The sequence below is a fragment of the Rhipicephalus microplus genome, chromosome 6 (assembly GCF_043290135.1).
Source record: "Rhipicephalus microplus isolate Deutch F79 chromosome 6, USDA_Rmic, whole genome shotgun sequence".
In the NCBI taxonomy this organism is placed as follows: Eukaryota; Metazoa; Arthropoda; class Arachnida; order Ixodida; family Ixodidae; genus Rhipicephalus; species Rhipicephalus microplus.
In genome coordinates, this window is record NC_134705.1 from 172,939,189 (window position 1) to 172,953,882 (window position 14,694).

General features: G+C 41.3%; 1 non-coding gene across 1 annotated transcript; it reads right to left on the minus strand.

The window, feature by feature from the left end:
* Nucleotides 1-220: 220 nt before the first annotated feature.
* LOC119168322 (uncharacterized) lies at nucleotides 221-13,966 on the minus strand. The gene is made up of 2 exons (XR_012884350.1): nucleotides 13,858-13,966; nucleotides 221-5,951 (listed from the first exon to the last, which is right to left on the minus strand). It is a non-coding gene; the product is annotated as an uncharacterized LOC119168322 (transcript).
* Nucleotides 13,967-14,694: the final 728 nt, after the last annotated feature.

The following is a 14,694-nucleotide window of genomic DNA, read 5'->3' on the forward strand; positions in this document are numbered from 1 at the left end:
AGCGCCCCCTAGAGTTCTCTTTTCGATGCATCGCGGAGCGGCCTCAGAGCCGGCGGCGCGGTCTGCATACTTTCCCTATTCTAAACACTGTAACCTTGATTTTATGGCGCCATTTTCAAATTTACGAACGTGATTATTTCAACGTAACCCTCTTTCAGAGAAGCTTAATTAAATCGCACTATAGTTTTAATAGAGGGTGTAATATAATGAGACACGTTCGTTCTTCATGTTTAAGTTGCAGTACTTTATTTAAACCGCACTGATGAGTTGCCTGACGACTGGACTTCATTCATCATTCATTCGTTGACACCCTCAAGGCCAATGGCATTACAGAAAGGAGCGGGCAAAATAGATCTAAAAGCAAAAAAATGCAACACACAATAAAGATGCAAGTTCTTCGGCACTAAATTGTACAGTATTTAATGGTGGTGTTTCAAAAAGTTGATGGTTTTCCAAGATGCTTTCCGAGATGCAGTTCTGATACTGTGGTGTGAACGGTAGTCAGTACTACAAGAAATAATTTGAACTTTGTGGTAGTGGTAATTGCACTCAGCATGATAGGGCAGATTAGTGATTAGTTCGTTGACAGATGGCAGTTATGGAAGTAAATCTTGTGAAAGATATGCCGTCAAGGAAGTCAGCGACAAGACAGTAGACTGAAAGTTTGCATCATGAAGGAGATACTAGCACTTCATTTGTCATTGCGAAAATTGATTCGAATAACAACACAACATTGCAACAAAACGGAAATTCGCACAGTAAAATGCTATAAGTAATGAACAGATATGCCATACAGCACCCAATGCAGTGCCCTGCGTGCATTTTCCTATTCATGCCTTTTTGAAATTACACCATGGTTCAGCAGTAACATTAGTTGACCCTTTCTATTTTTTACTTACTTTTCTTTTCTTATCTGCTGCAGGGCAGCCTTATCCTTATTAAATTTGCAAGGCAAGTTTTACAGATCAAAAACAACCAATTACTTCTATATCAAGAGGTCATTTGTAATGTATTTGTTTATCACATTGACAATTCAAGAAAAGTTGTTGGTGGCATCATTGCCCTTTTAATACCACATTCCTCAGTATTGTGAAGGTTAAGAGGATGTCACGCCTCCAGCATCAGCCATCAGTAGTGAAGCATATACCGAAATTATTGCAGGCTTGTAATAATGTACATTATTGTAACACTGGACATGTTAGAATAGATGGAAATACCGGAATCCAAAAGTGCCACAGAAGTTGATGTGAGCTTTCAGCAGAACTGAATATTGCAATTATTACTTATTTAGTAGCAGCAGTGCCTAATTATGCATCATAGCACGTGGCGAGATCAGAAAAGCAAAAACCACAGGTTACATTAATTTAGGCGAAAGAAAACTGGGTGACCTACATAAACCCCTCAAGCACTTATGAGGACCCGAGCTCACCATTGCACTGCAGCAATGTGTTGAGAGGCTTTCGACGAGCCCAAAAGGTATTTTTATGTTTAAAGCATAGATGGCAGCATGGGTGCTGTAATTGAAGCTTTCATTGAATGGGAGAGTTCGCACAGTAAACAACGAAACTCTCAGCTTATTTGCCACATTCAATGAATGAATATGGTCACAACCATGCATCTTTCTCGTGCATGAAATCTTTGTCCTTAAGATGACGAAAGCGCAAGTGCTGAGGATATTGGTACTGTCTTTAATTATTCAAATGATGTTCCAAATTTATTTCGGAAAACACCTCAATTAAGTACCCCTAGGTAAAAAATTACGAATGCAGGATCATTACCTATCGAGAAAAGTTTTTGCAAGTACTTCTCAGTTTTTAACATGTTACTGAAGCATTAGATGTCGTAAAAAAAATAACTGCAATTTTCTAACAATTTTTTCGTACTTAAGTCGGCACTTAAGGGGTAAAACAGGCGAGAAGCACACAGTGATATTCCAAAAGCCATGGTAATAACAAGAATTTATAATGAAAAGGCAGACTACAACAAAGGCAATGCACACACAAAGAGAGCGTGCAATGCCTCATTAGCATTTTCTATAGAACATATGGTGCTCTTCCATATTCCATGGTGAAGCATGTGGAATTTTACTGATTAAAACACAACACTTTGAATGCAGTTTAAACATTGTTACTGAAATTCCTACACGCAAGGACGGAAAGCAGTCCCACTATCGGATGGGTCTTCGAAAAATAAGAGGTGCTAAATACTGAAATACTGCATTCGCGCTCTTGTATCTTGTTTTCATGGTCTCTGCGAGGACACATGTGGCAAGTTTGGTAAATACACGATACAGGCAACATGAGTAAACGACGACTACACGACACACTTTGGTCTACCGCGGATTACCATCCTAAGATCACCCTAGATCTGGTTGCACTAAACTGCACGTCCAACAATAATGCATCCAAGTGTACATATCTGGCGGCCATGTACTGAACTTTTTTATTTTAGTCCACGTTTTTTACTTGCAGTTTAAGGGTCCCACATTGAGCACATGTACGCAAGTACACATCTATCGTATAATTTGTACAGCAGCAAACAAATTTGCCGAGCATCAGTTCTCAGACAGTAGCAGTGAATAAAAGAAAGCGTGAACGTACGTTACTTTATAGCTCAATATGTACAGAAACAGTATTCAACATTTCTTGCGAGTTTATTTCACAGTACATCATGGGAAATAGGTGCTCATAACAGGAAAGCATATCTATTACACTTAGTTTCGAGGTGGTTCACATAAGCGTTTGAACGAGGGTTCATAGAGGTTTCCAAAGCAAAAAAATTTAAGTATTAAAGGTGAACATTTGGCAGAAGTCTGCTTGGTTGGGGGAGGAATGATGCAAATAGAAAACTCCAACCAAAAATTGTACTCAGAAACTCGACGTTTCGAAGCCAGCCCGGCTTCTTCCTCAGGAGAGAAAGCCCCTGAGGAAGAAGCTGGTCTGGCTTCGAAACGTGGAGTTTCTGAATACAGTTTTGACTGGAGTTTTCTATTTGCCTCAAGCATTTAAGGATATTCAAGGACTTCCCACCGTATGCAAAGTTGGAATTTCCTTACTCTAAAATTTTCAAAAAATGGACTAATTTTATAACACAATAATTAAATGAATATCATAATTATGATGAAAACATTTAGTCTCGATGACTTCTCATGATCGCAACGGATAATGAATGCTTTCAATAGTGGTTTATATTTCTCCAGTTATATGCTTCAAGTTCACCAAATTCACCAAATATATTTGGAATGTCCAGTGTAGTGTTATTTCATTTATATAAAGATAAATAGATGTATATTGCAATGTTTTTAATAATGACTACCCTGGATCACCTTGAAAGTCTCAACAGTGGAAAGAAAAAAAAATGGTCACAACACACATTGAACTCTTACAACAGTTGAGATTTTTCCAGTGTGAGCTTGGTGAAGTTCACCAAACATTAAAAACATTCAGCGCAACATTATTTGACTTATACAGAGATAAGTAAATGTCTAAGAGGTATGCACTTGACGTTACCTGCGAGGAGCGTTGCAGCGCGGTCACCATTTTTCAGGTACGAGCATTCGCAAAAGACTCGCAGCCCGCGCTTGCGCACTTTCTAAATGTAGTTTGGAAGTCGTCAAGAGAGTACAAAGCACTATGCTAAAGAGACTGGAAAGCTATGCAAGCACAGGTTTCATGTTCTCTGCAGGTCAGTCTGGCCGTGCCATACCCGGTAGTGGCAGCATTGTAAGGAGAAATCTTGACTTATGTCAAGTGACAAAATTGGTCGGCTCAGTTAACGGCGCTCTTCACTCGATTTTTTTTTTCGTAACGTGCACACGCTGCCTGAACTGAGCGTTTGAGCTGTTAACGTTGTGTAGACGCCGCACTGGCGTTCTGCGCAACGGAAAAGATATTTCGATGTCGCCACTGTGGCACACCATGTTAAATGCAAATCTATGTTTTTGTGTGGTTTCTAACATTATCATTACTGCTGTACATAATAATCTATAATTTCCAAGTCAGTGCAAGATCGTTTAGTAGTGCGAAACAATTTTTTCTTCGCCTCATCCATGCTGCAGCTAAAGCACGGGGACTTCCTTGGAGTATGTATAGCCCTTTTCCAAATGTCTTCCTTAGTATTTGAGCAGGGTGCTGCAGCGATGTCTTGCTATCGCATTCATTGATTCACCCTCACCGCAAAACTAATTTTTTCAGGTGCACTTATGAAAAACGGAGCCATGTGCGCTCACGCCGCATTATCGCCTGTAAAATGGGCAAGCCTATCAGGTTTACGTCACGATCTACCACATCAATGAGTTTGCCTTATCGGTATACGAGTGCAGTGCTCAGGCAATTCAAGCATTTTCAAGGAAGAGAAAAAATTTCAGTACTTTCAAGGGCCTTGAAAACGCATTTTTTTAAGTTCAAAGGTTTTGAATGAGCTGTACACACTGTTTGAATGTACCAACTCTAAAATATCTAAGTTTGGAGTATCAGTTAAATCCCAATTATCATATGATAATTTATTGCACTAGATAAAAATTAGCCGGCTGTTCAAGTCACGCGTAACAGGCCCCGAAAATTATACTTCATGGGGCTGTCTTCTACATACGAGCTTGATGTAAACTATCTAGAGTACACAAATGACATAAGAACATAGGCTCTTGAAAGAGCTTTTCTCTCTTACTTGATTTTTACATAACGAAAAGTGAACATGTGAACTGGCCAGAATTGAATATCAACCCCTGAGTAGCCTTTCAAATACTAAGTTAAAATTGTTGTTGCCTGAAACAAGGTGTGCTCTTTCCAAATTTTCTAAACAATTTGGTGACAGAATATAGACTGCTGCCACATGAGTAATGCCTATTTCAAAACTTTTCTGCCATTTTGATACAGCATTCAACCTCTATTTCTCTGTAGGTAATCTTCATTATGTAGTATAAAAATTTGTTCAAAGCAAATATGATACACAACCACTCAAGAAAGTTTGTGTTTCTAGAGAACACTCATAATGAAACAATTGGACATGTTTTCAAGCAGCTAAACACCATGTAATGTACATTGAAACAAGTAATAAACTTACAATCACAACTGATCGCAATTTTATGGCTACCGATAAAAACAGCAACAAAACATTTTACAGCAATAAATCACAGTAATTGTATCTTGTCAGTTACACTGTACACAATAATGTCACATCTATTTGCACAGTCAAACACACTTAAAATATAAGAAATTTAGGAGGGGGGGGGGGGGGGACAAAATTCCTTGAACTATCTAATGGTAAATAACAATGCCTTCAGCGAAATTCGAGATGGTTGAGGGAACACTTGGTACATTTTATAACAATCCAGCACGTGCAGGTGTCTTCACAAGAAGTACTTTCGGGAAAAAATTATTGCATGAAAACTAACCAAAACACAAAAGACACTGATAGTCATTCACGTACCGTAAAAAAAAAAAGTCAACATGTGAAGCATTATTGTTGCCTAGCTTGCATGTAACAAGCTTTCCTTGGAGGTATGCGCCAGCTCGACCAGCGGGAAGTTTTATTTAGCTAGACCTTTCACCGACAGGGTCACTACCGTTCATACTGATGCAGCTGTCTTCTTAGCACTGTGTCATGCTTAAATGTTTCGGGGCGCGATGGACATCAATATCGCCACTCGCCTGTGTGGGCACGCAGGTGGTCAATCAATGTGGACCTCTGTGAGAACCTCTGAGGGCACAAGTGGCATTCGTACGGCTGTTGACCCGCGTGGGAGCGCAGGTGATAAGTCAACGTGGACTTCACTGAGAATTTTTGGGGGCACAAGTGGCAATGATACGGCTGCTCGCCCGTGTGAATCCTGATGTGCCGTTCCAGGAGAAATGACCGATCAGTCTTATAGTCGCAAAAGGTACACTGGTGTTGGTCTCCCTGATAGGTGCTCTCAGAGATCAGGGTTCCCTGAAGGATGAGAGACGCCGAAGCTGCACAAAGGAAACAAGACAGCCCACTCGGTGTTTTTCACTCAAACAATATCAGCTGAAATTCTAGGATGTTACGAGGCAACAGTGCTCTTTGATTATGAATCATGATATTATCAGGAACGCTGGTTCAACTCGGAAACTACCTACAGTTATTTTACACTTACAAGTATCCAAGTACACGATTGCTTCCGCATTTTAGCCCCGGAGGAGTGCAAGCACTGCAGCCATAACTACGAAATACCATGAAAATGAGATAAGACTATTGTAAATAACACTAATTTTACACTGAGAAAAGCTTTAAGGCCACCTAAGACCAGACAGCACTGGTAACTGACCATCTGCATTTGATTGATACACTTATCTGCAATTGCAAAAGTTATTGAAATACAGCGGTACTAAGAGAATACAGTGAAAAAATGTATTGCCCTCACTGGCTTTCTACAATGTCTTAATATCTTTTGACATCCGTTTATATGCACAAGCATTCCCCAAAATATATAGTAAAACAGAATGTACTCAGCTCTGCAAACCATAAAGAACAGCAACAGCAGTAGCACTTATTTCTTCAGTGCTATAATTATAACACCAAGAAAATGTGTATCTTTAAGTGCAACAAATTCGAGGCAAAAGTAAAATGTAAAGCAGAATTCAACAAATAACTATACCACTTTGCACTGATCTTCCTTTTTTTTTTCAAGTAAATGCATCTACAATATTGTTCCAATACATAAACATTGAAGTACAACGAACTTAACTTTTTGGAGCACCTAGACAACAGAATTATATTGAAGACGCTCCGAGGAGTGAACATGCCGAAACTTAGGAGAACAATTGCATGAGCACCACAGAAAACGATAAAATATTGTGCACTAAGGAAACCTGAAAGCATCAGAAGCATATAAGCGAGATAACTGCAAAAGACAGCCATTCACTTGAAGTTTACATGGCAGATTCAGGTAATGATAGGCAGCAGAGTTTCATGCTATCATGTCCTTCATCCAACAGTGGCATTGGATTGCTTTGATATTTCACGACGCACCTAGGGAGAGAAAGAGCGGGACAGAACATTACCAACGATGGAGATCACAAGCAAAATCATCATGCCTGCAAATAAAGCAGGCTCCAGAAGACCCACTTCACGGACTCGTAGAAGGCTTGTTTGGTTCAATGCATTTGACATTGCAGCTGTGAACCTTCTACGCCTTACACGAACAGTAGTAACAGGGGGTTCCGACACCTACGTGCTCGAGTCCACAGTGTGGAAACGCGCCAAATGCCTCCTGGGAGTGCAGATGCCCCTGCAAGATGTGCTAATGCTTACCTTATCTCTAATTGCCAGAACTCTACAGCTCCAGTTCCTATCGACAGGCAATGCAGTAAAGCTTGCATTTTTCTCTCCATCTCCACCCAGCTCCCAGACACCGAACATGCAACCTTCGGATCCGAAGGTTACAGGTTTGGTTGCTGCCAGCAACAAGTTGTCTTTTAATCTACTTTGCTTTCTTTTCATCGATATCACAATTCCTACAATACACTAAAAACAGTAAATTTAATGTCTTTTATACATTCTTGGGCTTTATCATCTGGTGGGTTCATTTAGGAAAGACTGCATACTTAAATAGCTTCTGACCTCCTTGGTAGTATAATAATGCATATGTCTTCATGCATGTTCGAGTGAATGGCCAAGAGCTAGTGCAAAAGGCCTCATCACACCAGAGTTCACCACAAAAATGTTAGGTCATCATTAATGTGAACACAAGAGATCAGCCTATAACATTGGAAATACATGACTTGTGCAGAACGCCAAGATGAAACATTAATAACAATAATAATATTTGGGATTTTATACGCCAAAACCACAATATTATTGTGAGGGGTGCCATAATGGAAGGTCCTGAAACATTAGACCTTCTTGTATTTTTTAACACGCACTGACATCCTGATGAAGCACTCTCTCAGCATTTTTCCTTTATTGAAACGCGACCACAGTGGCCAAGATTGAACCTGCGACTTTCAGGTGAGCAGCTGAGCACCACAGCTACTGTAGCACCAGCGTAGACCGAGAAGCACTAAAATTTAATAAAATGTGAGTGTAATTTATTGCATGCACAATAACGCAAATGTGAAACCATGGTATCACTACTAGAAGTACAGCTCTAACATTGTACGTTGCATTCTGTGCTACCGCAGTGCTCTCGAACTACGCAATCAAGCCTTGGAGGGGGACTTGCACAGCACAAACTGCGTAGAAATGGTCATTGGCATTTATGCAGGTGCAGATGCTTCTCAAAGTTTGCGCTGAACCTAAACGTCTGGCTGCATGAATGCCACTGATGCGGCCCCTTGTCCGTGTGAGTGCGCTGGCAATCATTTAAAGTAGACCTCTGTGAGAACCTTTGGGGGCACAAGTGGCATTCATACGGCCGTTCGGTTGCGTGGGTGCGCAGGTGTACGATCGATACGGACCTCTGCTTAAAGCTCTGTGGGCACAAATGGCACTAATATGGCCGCTCATGTGAGTGGACTCTGACATGTCGTGTCAGGTTGGATTACTCAACAGTAGTCGCAAATGTTACACTGGCGATGGCATCCCCGATGTGACATCTTAGCATCCATAGTGGATAGATCCATGAGAGACCCTGAAGCAGCACAAAGGGAACAAGACAGAGCACTCATACACAGCACACTCCCAGTAAATGAATATCTTTTAAGGGACCTGTAACCCACCCAAAATTTACTTGGTATTGCAGTTTCACACGAGTCAATAACCAACACATTGCCGTAAAAGTTTTTGAAACAGTGCTATAATAGCGGAGTTATGCACATTCTATGATCAAGGGGAGGCCCCTCGCTTATTTCCCTCTTTTCTTCTCTATGCTCCGTTCGTTGGCTCGTCTTTCTTTTGTAAAGAGAGCTCCTCCTCACCATACAAGGCGGAAGAGCAGTGAGCGTATGTACTTGCATGCAGACAAAGGTACTTTTTATGAATAATACAGGCAGATAACAGTGTTGATTTCACAATGAATGCTGAAGGGCTGAGCAATGCCGAAAGGCACGGAGAGAAGAAGGGACTGCTTCTTGGAATTTGCAAGGCGCGTGCGGCCAGCAACACAGCCATGTATGGTGATGTTGATTATGACGGCACTTCTGAACTCAATGTGTGGGTTTAATTGAAGTGTTAAAAAATTATCGGAGGTGGCTTAGGGGCTTTTAAAGTGTGACTGCAGCTTAAATGTAGCTGCGTCTAGTATTGTTGGTTTCGTACCTTAATGCCACACCCTTGTTCGTCTCTTAGTTAACTGAACTCCTGTTGAACAGAACATATCTTTTTGGTTCCCTCAGGTTCCACTTAGGCCGATTACTCTGTTGCTTTTCTTTAATAAGAAAAATAACCAAGTTCTGGAGTTTTGTATGGCAACTGCGGTTTACGATTCTGTCATGCTATAGGAAGAAAATTCGGGTTAACTTAGAACCATCTAGTGTTTTTTTTTAAATTCGTATATAAACATGAGTATGTGAGCATTTTTACATTTCATCCTTATAGCAAAGAAGCCACAGTAGCTATAAATATAAAACCTAAACAAATGAAATGGGGTTAATAGTGATCGATACTATTTCTTAAATGAAAAAGTCTTGAAAACAACTTTAGAATAAAATACCACGTGTGAGTCTTTTACATTTGCTCAATGTACAGTGTCAATTTTTATTAAAGAGAACATGGCGATGCGTGGCCTGCGCGCTCCGGCGGCAGCTGGCAGCGCGTTCAAGCGGGGACGAGAGCAATCACAGTCTCTTTTCGCGTAATCTCGTGGCGAGCAAAACAATTCGTTGCTGATAAGGAGCCAGCGGCAAGATTGCGACCCCCTCCCCCTTTAAGGCGATTACGCGAGAGCCGGAAATTCCCTTGAAGGAGGAGGGGTTGCAATTTCGCCGTTCTATATCAGCAACGAATCGTTGTTTTTCTTGCCGTGAGATGACGCGAAAAGAGACTGTGGTTGCTCTCGCTCCCGCTTGAACGCGCTGCAGCAGCCGCCGGAACGCGCAGGCCACGCATCGCCGTGTTCTCTTTCATAAAAATTGACACTATACATATTGTGAGAGCAGTCACTGACTCTTCTTCATTAATTGGATGTGTCATCATCATTTGTATAATTTCCTGATCTGTAGATACCATCAGTGTGTGCCAGCCTCATTCTATATGCATTTGCTAAAAAACCAAGCAAGTGAAAGATACTTTTGTTCTTATGAGAAAATGCATGAAACATCATCTCTCGCACTCTACTGTCTTGATATGATACCTTAATATTTTTTGAGATTGTTTGACACATAAACATTTTTTCAAAAACATAATATACTAGAATGTATGCCACTCTTAAATACAAATTAAGCAGAAGCAGTGCTCAGTGTTTCTTTAGCACTGAGGCAGAAAAAGCAGCCAGAAGTCCTTCTATATGCATACACGTGACCTAGAAACCACTGCATGCCAGAATTTATGCTTTGCTGAACAATGTAATGTACAACAGATGCACTACTCATTTGTTCAGTGATAAGAGTGCCTTTTCTGATGAGCAAAAAACAGGTGAAAAAAAAACAAAAAATAAAAAGACAGATCTTTGCAAATGTCCAGCAGAATCAAGGAACCTTTTCCAGTGATCCTTGTTTCTTCATGCTTGCAACATATAAGTTTTCGAATGCTACGAGGTGCAGTGTAACGGAACAGATAAACAACACAGCATGATAAGGAGGCTTCAAGAAATTAATTAACTCAAACCTTGAGAGAACAAAGCAATCAGTGTGAAACAAGAAGTGAAAATTGTACAGCACATTAAACAACTGAAAACATGACTTCCAGTGATCCAAGACAATTACAGAATGCAGCCATCAGCAAAAAAGTAACACACCAAGTTCAGTCAAAGGCAGACAGCAGTACTGATGATTTCACATTAAGCCTCCAAAAGTGGTGTTTGAGTCTTTTTACCATTTGGTGACATGCACCTACGGAGGGAGGTGAAACAAGGTATGTGTAACCAACTGTGAACAGCCACAAGCAAAATTATCTAACCAGCTAGTATTGTAACTGCATCAGATGAACTTTTAAATTACACTTGAATTCTGAGCTGGCAATGCCATCATAGGCAAAGGATTTGTTTTATTTCTTCTCAAAGCGTTTGCTTGATAAATCTAGGTAAAATAAAACCTCTATGGTCGTTGAATTTGTCATAACATTGCACCTATTACCGAGCCAATTTCTAAAACCAGATTGAAGCATACACACTGCACATTTATGCCTTAAATTCAGTGCTTGCCTAGTAAGGCTAAACAAGTCAATGCTGCTGCTGTAGCACAATTAAATGATGAAATAATAAAAATTCATAACACCAAAAATTATAACTGGTCTGAAATTGCTTGAGATAACAGAATTGGGGGGAGTCAAAAGTGTACTTCATGCAAGATGTCTGCATGTAAATGTCTGGAATATTAAACTCTGCATATATGCCCTATGGGGTTTCAACAATGCAAAGGCTCCAGATGACAGTAAGTGATAAACAACACTGTGGTAACAGTCGCTAGGTTATGCACAGGCACAAAGGTTCACTTTATAATAATGCTGGACAGCACAGTAAGGCAGCTTGAAAGTGCTCACACATTCTAGTACAAGTTTGTCTCAACATCAATGATGTGGAATAAATGGTGAAATATCTATGCTCTGGCACGAAGCCTTTCCTTATTTAAGCCCCTTAAAACCTACATTCTGTGCATTTTAGCATTGCTCTTAAACAATTAGCTCGTATGCTTAAGCAAACCCCATCATTTGTTGGGGTGGATTGCAAGGTACAAACTGCGCAACACACTACGACGAATCAGTGGTAGTGTGTTACCACCACATGATGCAGCAAATTAATTTTTTTTTTTCATTCAGAGCAGTGCTACTTAAGGACAGTACAAGTGGAATTCCGAAGCCCTTACCCTCAACTGTAAAAGAGAAATAGGATAAACCTGTGTTTCATTGTTTAATGCAAGCTGCAATGCAGGTGTCAGTCCAAATGTGAACTTTTATACACATAATTGTAGAAACATACATTATGTCACTACCTAGAACACAGCATTTGACTTCACATAGGAATGAAATTGGCCAAAATGTTTTGACAACCTCGTGTGACATTTAATCATCTCACTACAGAGTGGAGTGAACATGGTGGAGAAATATGAGAGCTGCCATGGAGAGGTTGCAGCGAGAGATCTCGCACTTGTTGACACAAGTAGTGGACACTTGTCAAAAAATCTCCAAGGCAGCTTTCCTGTAAGGTTGTTTTCCAACCAAAAACTCTCGTTCAGACTACTTTTCTCGCTCATTGTGCTTTTGCCTTTCCCCTTTTCCTCACGAACAACAGTTGCTATGTCGTCCACCATATGTGATGCCTGAGAGTACGTAGAAAGTGGCACTACCCCATGGTAGTTGTTGGGAACAAAAAAATGATATTTTTGTTGTACTCCCAATGATGAGCGAGAAAAGCAGTCTGTGCACGAGGGTTTTTCGTTGGAAAACAACCTTACAGGAAAGGCGCCTTGCACATGTTTGCAAAGTGTCCCTTCGGCCCTGCCTTTTACACAGAATTAATATTTTAGAATAGTTTGCATCTGGGCTAGTCGATGATCTGGTGTGCCGAGTAGTTGCAACAAGATTTAAATGCACGGACGAAGAATTAGCAACGTCGTTGTGATTCTATCCTTCCTACATGTGCATTTAAACGCTGCTGAAACCCCTCGAGATGAAAATTTTAGTTCTCTATTGGCATGCAACGAGGGCATGCTCGACTATGTTGTGCAAACTACACCTTCCATCAACATTAAATCTAAAAGTAAGCATGCTCACACAACCTCCAAAAAAATCCTACACATGCAGTTTAGACCCGCTATATTTGTATATTAATGATGACTTATAGATTTAACGTCTAAATTTCGATTTCATTAATGTCCCTATGCCCGATATGGTTATGAGAAACACCATATAAGGGGGCTCCGGAAATTTCGACCCCCAGGGATTCTTTAAAGTGCGCTCACATCTAAGTACACGGGTTCTGCCCCCATCGAAAACGAGGACGCCGTGGCTGGGATTCGATCACGCGACCTTCGGGTCGGCAGTAGGGCATCGTAAGCCACCAATATGAAAACTGCGCAGTTAATAAAAAAACAACCGCGATCAGACCCGATCAGGATCGATAGGATAGCCATCTGGGCATCACGATCCAGCAGCCAGATCGCTCTTTGACGGATGCTCACATAGCAACCACCAACCGAGATCAAGAGATCCGATCCGGATCGGCACGGTATATGTGTTACAGCTCCGGCAAATTCGGCACTAACAACATGAAAAAAAGAGGCGTCGTGCTCAAAATCGCCGTTTTTCACGTTGCTCGCACTCGCAGCTGAGGGGTGACCGCGTTCGTGGTCCACATTTTTTTCCTTCCTTCGTTTTTGACGCACTGATTCTGCCGATTCCCGCAAAACTTGCGCTTCTTTCTCGATTCGCTTGTGAAGTGGGACCTTTTCGTTGGCTCTTCACGTAGCGGGTGAACACAGAACAGCCGTATGTACGGTCATAAATATTCAGAATCACCAACAAATTCGTCGAAATGAGTATCTCGCAGCTCTAACGGAAAAAAAGAACCAAACGCTCGTCGCGCTACACCACAGAAGACCTCCACGGTGATAATGATGATTATGCTTTCCCGTTAAGCGAAAAAAAAAAAGAATAGAAGAAAATGAAACAAAAATGAAATAATTTATGCGGTGTATCGCAGCCTTCTAGCTGCCAATGCTTCGGCGACTAAAATAAAGTCTGTTTCACCACAAGCGCAAAGCAATAATGGATGCAACTACCGTGAGCTAGAAAATTGTGGCTCACTTCTTTAGCAAGCGCCCCAACGTATGGAAGCTTGGGCTAGTTGGTGTGACATGACGATAGTTATAGCGCGAGAACAGAGCGACGACACTGAGACAAGAAGGAGACGAAGGACGTGTACGCACGCACATACACACGCACGCACACAGTAGATAGGACAGCGCGCGCTATTATCGCCGAATGGGCTCGTTTTCGTCGGGACACCTGTCGAAAAAAAAATGCGCTAAAGGGGTCCTAAAACACTTTTTTAAGTAACAATAGAATGAATTCACTAGAAAAGCTTATTGCTTCACGAATTCAACCCCGCAAACATTTTAAGAATCCGTCGCGTGCGAGTGGAGTTAGAAAGGTATGTCACATGCTGCAATTGCATTCTCTCTTCTGTCGTTCCAACGAAAGCGCTGGAAGCTAAGCAGGGCGGGGTGGCAGGGCTAAGAAACTACCGCGCCGCGTGACCTTGAGCACTTTTTTTTTTTTCTGCCAATGCGCTGCTTTCCAGTGTGATCGCGCGCACACGCGTGGAGAAGTAGCGGTCTCCCGCGGCTATCTCGGTAACTTGATTTTTCGGTCACAGACGCACAGACAGTTTTTCGCTCACAACCAACGGCGTCGACGCCGAATTTTCTGCGACGCGAGCTCTTTAACGCTATCGCGTTAAAAGGATGTATGCTGTTCAGATGGCTCCTCAAGATTGCAGATTGGCTCTGTCAAATCCCACAAGGTGGTAAAGGGGTTAAGAAGGAGAAATTGGCAACCAGCAGAATGTAGCACAAAAGGAAAGAAATACATACGAATTTATTGGAAAGAAAGCTTCTTTGTTGTGGAAAAGTGCGTCCTGGT